Genomic DNA, 13,205 nt, shown 5'->3' with positions numbered 1-13,205 from the left:
AAAAAGTTTCAGAGAATCGAATTTGCTATTCATTGTGCTGCTAGATTTCTTGCCTCCATTCCACGTGCATATGATTTGTACAGTAATTTTATTTTTATTTTTTATGCTGTATTGTATTTATTATATAGTATTTTGGTTTCGATTTATGTATATGTATATAATAATACCGATTATGTCGATGTTTCGTCTGAAGCATTCTTAGGTTATAATATAACGAAATATGTAAGTATATTTGAGTAATCGTAAAGACAGTAGAAGTAATACGTATTATTGAAAATATATACAATTATAAAAAAAAAAGTCGGAAATTAATTATACAAAATATATTTTTATTTATACACATAATATACGACGTCAGCTTAGCTTGGGTCCCCTTGTTCGAGTCAAATATAGCAAAATGTTTAAAAATGGCGGGTATTTAAAACAAAACTGTTACCTTTTAATATATGGAACTAAAGGTCCCACGCGGATTTGCTTTCGATGTTTCGAAATGTTTGCGATAAATTAACCCTACTTCACTTTCAAACTCTTACAAAATCTTTATGATGTTGATTGATGTTTGATTGTTGGAAAATCCAGGGGTCAAACAAACATTGTCACATTTGTTACGTAGTTTCGATTCTAGATCAAATTACAAAGAGATAATTAAAATATTTATTTTAGATTAATATATTTACTTTAAATGATTAATTACAACAGGAATTGTTGTTTTTATGGTTTGATTTAATCATTTATATGTCACGAGTAAACGATACTTCTATACCTTGTGGGTAGTAGCGTGATGTTATGCAATCTAAAAACATTTTTTATGAATCGGCTAAACTTTTTAATTTTCAAAAATCAGGTGATCTGGAATATATGTGTATTTATTGGAAGTTCCAAGAAATTCCTGGCAATCTATTATATACTACTAATATTATAAAGAGGTATATATTTTTTTTTGTATTTTTTTTCTATATTATATAAGGATGCAGAGGGGGCAAATGTTATGTAGCTATCAAAATCAGTTCAATACGTTTTTAGAGTAACAATGTTCGACCTATCCTCACAGACATTCGCGTTTATAATGTTAGCAGGATTGGTAAAATTTAGTACGAGGTATTAATTATTGTTAAGAAGTCGGGACAAAGAGCTAGTACATCTGCATATTTATCCTTATTAATGAATAACAGTCGCAAATTTATACTATACTAATTATATATACATAAGAATTGTTTAATTAATTACTAATTTCATAATCGATTGTAGCAATTTCTAATTAATAGGTCAGTGATTTATGTTAATTATTTACAAAACGTTCATGAACTATAAAATCTAATATAAAATTAATTTAAGTTAACCCAGTAAATTAATTAAAACATTCCTCGTTAACATTAACCCTTCATTTACGTATATGTGCATATGCCGGTATAAAAAATCACTTTTGGCCAATCTTGAAGTGAAAACTTAGGTTTAATTAATCTTTGGCTGCAGGAATTGACCTTTTGTTCGGTCTACTGATAATACACATTAACTAGATAAGATGTGTCGTTGAAAGTGATACATTTTTAATTTAACGAAAATGTGTAATATTATTTTTTACACCTTATAATTACATAACTTTTATCCCAGTCTATAAAAAAACAAATGATGTACAATTTTCGATGCATTATAGTCAGGCGAATATTAATGAATTTATTTCAAGCTGTTTTCTGTCAATCCGTTTCCATCAAATATATTTTGCCATAAGTTATATGTTGTTTTCTTTATTATGATCAGTTTCAACAAAGGGTTACCGGAATGAGGTAACAGACCGATGGATACTTTCACATCTGTAATATCAGTGTATATCCATTATTCGACTAAATTTTTAGAGACGAAAGTTTAAAAGGTATCACCTACGTATTTTTGTATTGTAATAGTATTCTAGTATTTTTTCACTCGGACGTCAGGCCATTAAACCGTCACAATCATTATTGTGATTTTATTCAGTATTATTTTCAATGTAAATATAAATTATAAGTAAGGTACACCAAAAGCTACCAAATATATGTTTGGAAATATAATTATCTCCTTCTTCTCTTACATATTCATAAAACAATTAATGTTTGTATGTATGCCTCCATGTTATGATTTTCATCAGATTTTGATGAAACTTTGGTCAGATTTTCGCGTACGCCGAGAGAAACCGAGAAGATTTTTTTAACTTTATCCTTCATTTTAAACGTTCAATGTAGATTCGTATCGTGCAAAACCAGGTCTGAGAGCTAGTATATTACTCGTAACAACAAAATATAAATTTAATTCTGCATATCACGAGATCCCGGTTTACTAAAACATGGATTTGTATTTGTATATGTATATGTAAAGCTGTCTAGATCCTAATACGCTTATTGTTCGTGATGATAAATTGAAGCTAAGATTGAGTACAAGTGGAATGAATATAATCAGATGTCCAAGTTGTTCTGTTAATTAGAGCTGTCTGTTTGAACGTCACTCACGATTAGTGGCCACACTGTCACTTCAGTTTATTGGTTTGAGTGATGATTTGTAATGACGAGTGGAGCGATGACACAATAGTGACCGTTAAAACGATACATTGCAAACTTGTTTATTATAAAGGCCGGATAAAAGTAATGCAACTAATGGTTTCTCAGAACCGTCAGATGTTTGTTTGATAGAGTATGCATTGAAGCTAGTTACGAACAAACAGACGTCCCGATAACTTCGTTTTGAGTTGGTTGATAAAAAATGTTATATTTAAATAACAAAGTGTTTATATAGTTACTGTTTAACTTTCCAACGTTTCGACGTTGTTTTATTTTCTTTTACGACATTAATTAATAGAATAGTTTTTTTTTAAAAAGCATACTTTTAGTTTGTTGTGTAATTTTTTAATTAAATATAAATTTTCATTTACTCAGAGCTTTCGTGGTAGAGTTTTGTGTAAGGACGTATTGGTAGGTACCACCCACGTATCAAACATTCTACTACAAAATAGGTATATTTAGTAATATTGGGTATCGATTTGAAGGACAAGTCGATCCAGTGTAACTACAGCCTGCTATAGCCAACTAAATCACAAGGGTCAAATCCCTTAGTTTTCAATGTTGGTGGCGCATTGGTGGAATACGGGTTAATATTTCCTACAGTGCCTATGGGTGACGCTGACCTTACTATAAGGTAACCAATTTGCCGTATATCTACCTATATTAAATAATATAAAAAAAACCATCTCGTTCAGGTCATAAGCAATTTTACTAGTCGTCATCTTCCTACGCTCAATTTTGTTCTCATGTTATTATAGTTTATGAACCGCCTACATCGATTGATGATTTATTATATCTTGTATGTGAATGTAAACGTCAACATAAAACATTTATAGTTATAATAATAAAACGTTAAATTGTGTAATCACTCGTAAATGACACCAGCGGATTGAGGTATCAAACTATGATCGTTGAATTAAAATTTCCATCAAGATCTCAAGTTGGTCTATAGATTCACGTAAAATTTTCGATGATGTTACATTTTATCGGGTCATCGTTTATATTGTCAAGACTCCTATATTTTAGTGTTATATGAGTAAGAAATAACAAATAAATGTTATTGTGGTTGATATGATACAAATAAAAAACACGACAGGTGCAACTAAAAACTGGCTGTATCACGAACCATCTGAATAACGCATCTGTGTACAATACTATCTGGGTCATACAGTTTGCGTTGTAACAAATATTTACAATAAATTCAATTTATTTGAACAATTTGAGACAGATATATTCGCCATTGGTTTTTTCTCCCCCATTATTTTGAAATCTTTTAATATAGATTGACTAGAAATCCTACACATATGTACTTAACTTATTAAGAAAATCGTATTATATATACATTTTGATTTCTTTAATTTAAAAGCGTATTTTTTTATTTAGCGTAAGGTTTTAAATACAGCACAATAACAAATATATTATTTTTAAATAAACAGCATAACCGCCGTCCTAGATATTCCGTGATAAGCGTTTTGCATATTTAATAAGCCTTAGAATATTAAAATCATCATCTTCATTATAACAAGAATTTTAACTAGGGCATGTATAGGTATGTGTCGTTTCTGTATTTGAATTAAAACATGTCTTGCTTCTAATACTAGTGTACATTGGCAGATTTAAGGATAAGATAGCTTAGCGGTTGCACTAGGCCCCCATATACCACAGGGCCTCAAATTTCGAATTACAGTTAAAGAATGAATAATAAAATTGTCATTTCGAGTATAGTACAGGAAATTTATGAAATTTTTGTATTTTATGGAATTAAGTATTTCATTCTGCATAGATAATAATTTTACGTGTATTCTCACAACTTTTAATTCTTACTTCAGATTTGTAACCCCTGTATTTTTTACGCTAGGGGCCTTGACCTAAATGAATAGAAAATATTTGTCTTATACATATATTTTATAAGTAATTGTCTGATATTGTAAGTTATCAAATAGGTATAAAAATAAGGGTGTTACTATGACGATATGATGTTATTAAATTGATCATGATCTTTGATTTGACACTAAGGTTCATGTACGTTATTTAATTCTGATAACTATAATAATTATACGCGTCAATTGAGTAGAATCGACTCGATTGGGATATTCTAACAAACACTGCAAGAATGTTTAAAAATTATTATATTTATGTATTTTATTAACACATACCTATATAATTTAACTGTCGAAATGAATAAATACTAAAATTTAGCTTATTCTTAAACGGTAGTACATTTAAATTAACATTGTAAAATAACAATTCAAAAATGCTTGAAAAATCCTAATAGAAAATTAAAGTATGTTTTGATTTTCTCATATTTATAAAAAAAGCTCTTAATAACAATTTAAATATATATTTTTAGGCGCACTGACGCACAGGAAAATATCGTAGCACAAGCTGTAAAATTACGTTAAAGATTGCTTAGCTCGATACTAATTGTGCATACTAGAATATTTCTATAAATTAGACAATAAGTCTGAACCGAGATGGCCCAGTGGTTAGAACGCGTGCATCTTAATCGATGATTTCGGGTTCAAACCCAGGCAGGCACCACTGAATTTTCATGTGCTTAATTTGTGTTTATAATTCATCTCGTGCTCGGTGGCGAAGGAAAACATCGTGAGGAAACCTACATGTGTCTAATTTCAACGACATTCTACCACATGTGTATTCCACCAAGACGCATAGGAGCAGCGTGGTGGAATATGCTCCAAACCTTCTCCTCAAAGGTAGAGGAGGCTTTAGCCCAGCAGTGAGAAATTTACAGGCTGCTAATGTGAAATAGAATACGTCACAAAACCTTAATGTTAGTGGTTAGAAAACGAGATTGAAGATATCTAGGAATCTATAAAAATATCACAAGGGTCAGTATGCTGATTCGATCTAGACTCTCTTCCTGCTTTCCGGTGTGTGACAATAAAAGACGCGTAACGAAAATATTATTAAGCATTCTTTAAAAATACCTTTAAACATTTCTTGATAAAGGGCAAAGTTGTTATACCGATGTAATTTCACGTAAACGTATCGTATTTCGAATACAAACAAAACGTTCTCACATCAAAGCGAATTTAAATGTTGACAACAACAACACTTCTCAACACTCAAGGCGTTCAAATAAAATACGCCTTTAATTCGGTCTCGAAATACATACATATATGTTCACTTTAATCAAAATAAACATTGAGTTATATTTTTTTTAAAATAAATATTTGTTTATTTAAGTAACGTTTTATTTTTGTACACACTACATTGCCGGTGCACGATAGATTTTGTTTAAATAAATGTCTGTGTTTGTTAATACGATACAACTTGTTTAAAAGAAACGTACATTTTTCCAATGAGTCGTCGCGATCGGTAATCATTTAAGTCATTAAATATTCAAACCGAATGTTCCAGAACGTTTTCCCATTATGTTAAATATCCCACTGCTGGTACCTACTTGCCCAGCATTTACCGGCTGTTACTATATTCTAAAGTGTTTTGGTCTTATTATACTCAACATAACAAAAAAGGGACATAATTAGAACTCAGTCGTAGGGGCCGCGCCGAGGAAAACAAAATGAAAAATTAATGTCGGCATAATTGTGCTGCATCCGTTGCACAAAACTAACAAGCTAAACGACGTATTTGGATTGTATTTAAGAAAAAAAAACACTTTAAGAACAGTTATACATATGAACTGTTTATTATTAATCGAAATTAATTAGCAGATATAATTATATCTCTCTGGTCTAGGTATTATTTCATTGCACACATTTTATATTAGCAATTTTAATGTGAATTTATAACGGTATAAATGTGTGCAATTAACTTGTTACACGTATTTAATGTATAATATTTTAAAACATAAAATGATGATTACAGCCGATAACAATAGCTAAAAAAGATGATTCCAAAGACGCAACTCAATTTCGGGGGACCTAGAGCCGTATTAATCAATACCGCTTAATCTTAATCTTAATTAAGCTAAATATTGTGCAATACTTTGATATTTTCTTTTGTATATTATATGAAATGATTACGATGTTCACGCTTCTCTCTTCGACAGTTTACGTTAAGGACAGCTTATATAATTATATTATAAGCTAAAACGTTTCGAAAAGCGCTTCGTTTTATGTTATTTAAGTATTGGCCTGGTAGGATTTTTGAGTTAAGCATTAAAAAAAAATCATCTCGTTAATTGGTACAGATTATAAATCATTTAGTCATAAATATGTATTATCTGTTACCGATTAAGTGTGGGTATCGAGTGTTTATATAAATAGAGTGATATATTATAAATTGAGGAAATACATGTAAATTATTTACAGTTCATTGTAACTTACTTCTTTGTTTGTGACGTATTTATAAAATATGTTATACTTTATTTACAAATAAAAAAGATCAATGAATGTTTTTTGACTGTCTGTGTAATATATTCAAATATTACCCGAATAAAAGTTAGTATCAAGAGTTTCTTTAGCTATTCATTTATATGTACAAGTTTCATTATGTATAAATATTAAATTTGATTTATGTTATAAAATGTCAAAAGTTATTTTAAGGACCTACAGGTTGGCATTAAGAATACATTTAAATTTGTATAAGATTTTATACTATAGTAACAATTGAATAATAAGTTCGATAATTGTATGATAATAACCAAATAGCTTTTAAATATATCAAGTATTACTAAAGAGTTGAGTTGAGTTGACTTACGTAAGTCCAGACATTATAAAAAAAATGATAGTGCATACGCCAGTTGAATAATTTATGATACAACTTTACACATCACAGTCCCACGGATACATAAAATACTCTTGTGTGTTGAATTAATTGTAAACGCGAATAGAATGTTAGTATATTATTTTCTAAAATGCGATCCAATGTCAAACGACCCGTTATAACATACCGCATAAAATGTAACATTATTTATACACACTTAAGGTAATATAGAAATAGCAATGGTAATCACGACGTCATAACCGTATGAGGCGAAGAGACTACCAATGCAAAATACACAATCAATTATTTATATATCGAAATAAGAAATATCATCGGTATCTTCACAAAATAAACCATAGTCGGTTTATTTAGTGCGTTTCTGGATATTCTACCCCTAAAGGGGTGAATTAAATGTTGAAATTTTGTCCGGAATACCGTCATTTTTTGAAGTTAGAAACATGAAACTTTATTTTTAGGATACTAATTAAAAATAAGTAGTATTAGTTAGTAAATAGTATTTAAGCGTTTCTGGATATTCTAGCCCTAAGGGGTGAAATAGAGGTTGAAATTTCATATATAGGTTAGTCTTGAAGTCCGTCATTTTTTAAGTTAGAAGATTGGCGTGCCAATAATGTTACTGGGGATTTAAGACCTCCAAAATTATGCAACGGCACTAGACTAATAGGAACGGCCCTCCATCGTATTGTCATAGAGGCTACAGTTATCACTGGATGATGAATGAATGAGAAACAGTCCACGAATATCTTTGATACCCTCAGAATACCTTTTTAAGTTCAAAAGAGTACAGTTCGCGCTTAAAGTCTGCTTCGCCATGACAATTATTAAAGCACAAGGTCAAATCTTTAAAATGGCTGGAGTAGGCCTAAAAGAAGACTGTTTTTCGTATGGAAAGTTGTAAATAGCCTGTTCGAGAGAGAGCATTACAAGCAGTCTGGTGGATGTAGCCCACGAAAGTTGAACCACAAATGTGGTTTACAAAGAGGTCTTAAATTAACGTAATATTTTAAATTTGTCTGCTATATTATTTATAACCAATTTCCACGCGAGCAAAACCCGCGGGAAACAGCCGTTATTATATAAAAAAATAAATTTAAATAAATAAAACTTTAATACTGCTGATAATTTACCTAAACTACCAGATTTACCAAATATTGTTGTTAAGTTGGTTGTTACTTAAATAATTTTGTTTTCTTCTTGCGAATATTAGATCAGTGAAGAGGGAAAGAGAGGAATTAATGTTGAACTAAAATCAAATAACCACTGGAGCCTTAAAGCAACTGAACGTCGTCGATTAGGGTTGTTAAACGCGTCCCGTTAGGTCATGCGCGTTCCGAATTCAAGAATTGAAGCTAACTGTATAAATATATAAACTTCAGTCACGCAGATATTTTAAGTCAAAGTCCTATTCTGGAATATAGTTTTTCATTAATCAATTACAATATATCACGTTAAGTCTATTCTTGATTTTTTGACGTGTATCATCACTTCTACTCCCTAAAGGGTTACAGCGTTAAGATTATAATAGTTATAATAGTTATAAGCTGTTAATAAGAATATAAATTAATGTACTCAATATTGACGCGTTCAGTTAAACTGAAATTTTATAATATAAATACAAAACCGCGGCAAATGTAGACAATAAAGACTGTACACACAGTTTACAATAAAGGGAGATGTTTATTGTCGGTGATCGACTTTATACTCTTATAGATTTATAAGGAAGAAATGTGTATAGCCTACAATATTCCTTAATAAACGGCTTGTCTGAAGCAATAAGAAGTATTCAGATAATACCGACCATTCGTGAAACTGCGTATACAACCATACTCAATAAACGGGCTATCTAAAATAAAAATGTTTTTTTCCAAATTCGGATTTATGGATTTCAAAGAAATAAACTCTTCAGATTTATATATTAATATTAGTATAGAACAGCACGGATTTTGTCGTTACTGTAGACAGTGGAGATTTTTAAGCGTGGCTCGTGTCAAATTCAATCTTAAGTCCTAATATCTCGTAACACTACACTTCACAATAGATCTCATTGATGATATGTCATTTGCATTATTAAGAACAGAACCCTATATTATTTCTTATAACCGGATGTGAATAATTGTAATCAGGAAACTAAGTCCATTGACCTTTGCAAAATGATATAATTTTATTATCGTATGTAGTATCATTATATTACTAGACTAGCTGCTCCGCGTGCTTTTACCCGCGTTAAACGTTACTTCTCCGTCCCCGTGGGACATGGCGTGATATCATGTTATATAGTCTATAGCCTCTCTCAATAAATGGGCTATCAACGCAAAATGATTATTTCAAATCGGTTTGGGATATTCTGAGATTAGTTGCTTTCAAACAATGATACAAATAAATTATTCACTGTGATTCCACGAAATAGCCGCTACATACAAGGTCGGTTCCTCATTAGTGCACATTGTATAGAATTTTGTGACAAGATATTAATAATTAATATTTTCTCGCCAAAATCTTTATTTATGTTATAAAATTGCATTCTGCAACAAAATGATTGGTTTATTTTTCTTCGAAGTTAACTCAAACAAAGGTAACCCTTTCACCATTCCGCTCGATTGAAATTAGCAAAAATCATTTCACAGTGAATAAACATTAGAAAATAAACCTGTGTTTTTAGACTCGGATGTTGTAGCGATGCGTTAATACTCGAAAATATCGAAATATTTAATATAGATATGTCGTTTTTACTGCACGTGATGTTTTTATATTTATAATCCTTGGTATGTTTTGAGTTTTCATCATGTCCAATGGATTAAATGACGTTACCTACCAAAATGTATTGAAAAATTTTTTTAAAAAAAAATCTAAATTTTCTTTTAATTACAATTAATTGACAACAGATTTAAAAAAATAAACTTAAAGATAGCAGAGTTACCACTAAACAGTAAAAATATCGATTTTTTTTTTTTTCGAATTCTAATATTATACAACTGTCTTGGTTATAATGTATTATATCTGCATCAATGAATAACCTAAACATCATGCTTATTTTAGATAATCTGTAGAACGATAATATGTTGTACCTCAAACAGCAATATATTAGGCCAGTCAGAAACCTTAACAGATTAAATCTTTAATCACCGAAATCGTTCAAGCAGTTTTTAAATAATTCAATAAGCATAATAAATTATAATCCGTCGTACTAACCACGTCCTCGTTTAATTGAAATCTATTAATATATTAGCGTATTTTGAATTATATTGTTTGAATATACAAATCTATTTACTGAGGATGAGTGTTTTATTTAGCATTTAAGATAAAATATCAGTAAATGAATAAAAATAATATAATAATAATAATTTATTTATTTAAGCGTAATATTAATAATAAAACAAAAACATGATGTGAACGATAATATCCCTCTATACAGTCGGGCGCAAGTATCGAAGTAATGCTACTTGATAACTATAATATATATATGTACATATACTAATGGCGACGTATTCCAACAAATATAACTAGATATGAGTAAAATTTTGTAATAAATATTTGTAATGATTTGAAACGAGCAATGATTTATTTCTAATTATTAGTGTGATTATTATGGACACGACACGGATCGTTCGATAGTTAATAGTGTGCTTTAGTTTTATCTTATCGAAATAAGAGTAGAAAAAAAAACAATGTTCGAAATATTACGCAATAATTATGTTTTTTATTTATAAATAATGTTTATATTCGATTTTCGACCACTGAGCGAACACTAATTTATATAAGTAAGCACAGGACTGCTGGTTACACTAACTGAAAGTTACGCAAATGATAAATATTGTTTACGCACTTAACCACAGCTAAAAATAATGAGTTTAATGATAGCTTTTATGGATAACCTCATAAGCTTTTAATTTCATCATATAACATTTTATCTTAATAGATGCATTTTCCCAATTCTTAACCCTTAAATTGTGAATAATGTTACAAAGTGATGCTTTTAAATATAATGGAATTTCTAGGTCAACAAGCGCGGCCATACGTGATCTTTACCTAACTTCGAAACCATCCAATACTTGGACATTTTATAAAATATATAAACATGTATTTCAAAGAAGGTATTTCTTATTAAAGACGGAACACTCGATTTTGTTAATGGTTAGATTCCATATAACCACTTCACTAAGAAGTCGGGAAATGAAAATTGTATATTACAGCAATTAAAATTAGCGATCGGTCATTAAATTGCCAAAACTACAATCACAAAGGCACAATTATCTAGCTCAATTGTCATTTAACTGTATTGTTTTATTTATAATTGAATATATTTTTAATTATTTTTATAATTAACACATTTTTTGTTCATAAAAATTTGTTTAATTTGATGTTTAAGGTAATAAAAAAATATTAAATATAAATTAGATAACAAACTAATAACAATATTTCTCGCTTATTTTCATGACAAATGATTAAAATATAAAAAAACACGTTTCTTTCGGTTTTCATCTAGAATGGGAAATAAACGAATATAAATTTTAAATAAGACTGAAATAGTTCAGCTTTTCAACATACTTAAAATATATCCTTAAAATTAAACGCTTAAATTGGAATCCAAATGACCGAACAAACCATATTGAGAACTTCCTTTTTTACACGGAAATACTGAAACGTTTAAAATTAGCCTTCAAAAAAGTGCAAGGAGAATTTTGTAAACGCGTCGTTTCGAGCACAAATCGGCTAAATTCCAATTTGAAGTTTTAAACTGTTAATGTAACTAAGGACATGTTTGAAGTTTTCTCTCGTTATTCAAAAGCTGAACTTCGAGCGTACTGTCTAGCTGGTTTTAGTTAGAATTTATTAATTTAAGCCGTGTGGAGTGTGCAATACGCGATCGGAATCTGTCACAAAACTTACGGATGTCGTATGCGACCGCGCGGGTTGTCGGAGCGTGCGATCGGTCGCCCGTGCTGAGTAGAACTGACTATCCCGCCTCACGACTGTGCCTAGTGCTACTGCGATACGGATTGTCGAAGGCTCTCTGTAAATGTAGAGCTCAGAGTGTAAAGCAACTCGCGTAGGACCTATAATCGGGTTGTGTTGCATTTGGATTGTTAATCCGTTACTCTAAACAATTCAAATCGTTATGGACGTAACCTCCTATAGATATTTGAAATAAATCCTTTCAACGCAGAATTGATGAAGCATTTTGTTCAGTTATCAGTAATTTAAAAATATAGGTATTATTCAATGAAAACAAATAATATACATTATGTTATTTATACATATATTGTTAATTTATACGTGCGAGTGAGCTAGTTTACCTACAGGCACAAGGAAGGCGCATTGGCGTTATATGGAATGGTTAATATTTCTCACAGCGCCGAACTCTATCAATGGACATTGGTCCATGGTAATTGTACCATCGGATGATCGCAAAAATTTATAAAAAATAAATTATGACGTTAAGCTTCGGTGGTAAGATATGATATTGAAACTTTATTTTCACATTACATAGTACTATATATTTATAATCTTTGAGCTCAAGATATATACTCTCAGTTATGTCACTGTACGAGCCGAGATGGTCCAGTGGTTAGAACGCGTGCATCTTAACCGATGATTTCGGGTTCAAACCCAGGCCAGCAGCACTGAATTTTCATGTGCTTAATTTGTGTTCATAATACATCTCGTGCTCGGCGGTGAAGGAAAACATCGTAAGGAAACCTGCATGTGTCTAATTTCAAAGAAAGTGGATTCCACCAACCCGCAGCGCGGTGGAATATGCTCAAAACCCTCTCCTCAAAGGGAGAGAAGGCTTTAGCCCAGCAGTGGGAAATTTACAGGCTGCTAATGAAAAGTAATACTGAAGACCCAGCTTCAAGTAATCAGGAACGTCAAATAATTAACAATATTTAATATAATTTACAATATTTATTTTTCCAGGTTTTGTTAGCCTTTGTTAGTTTAGCCCAGCAGTGGGAAATTTACAGG

General features: G+C 30.6%; 1 protein-coding gene across 1 annotated transcript in view; it reads right to left on the bottom strand.

Moving 5' to 3' along the window:
* LOC113396472 (basement membrane-specific heparan sulfate proteoglycan core protein) overlaps window positions 1-12,143 on the bottom strand; it is a 69,942-nt gene extending 57,799 nt beyond the window's left edge. The window contains exon 1 of the mRNA XM_064220500.1: window positions 12,129-12,143. The gene's annotated coding sequence lies outside the window, so the exon portion shown is untranslated. The remainder of the gene's footprint in view (window positions 1-12,128) is intronic.
* Between the last annotated feature and the right edge of the window lie 1,062 nt (window positions 12,144-13,205).

The sequence above is a fragment of the Vanessa tameamea genome, chromosome Z, assembly GCF_037043105.1.
Source record: "Vanessa tameamea isolate UH-Manoa-2023 chromosome Z, ilVanTame1 primary haplotype, whole genome shotgun sequence".
NCBI classification, from domain to species: Eukaryota; Metazoa; Arthropoda; class Insecta; order Lepidoptera; family Nymphalidae; genus Vanessa; species Vanessa tameamea.
This window is presented reverse-complemented; position numbering and strand designations above follow the sequence as displayed.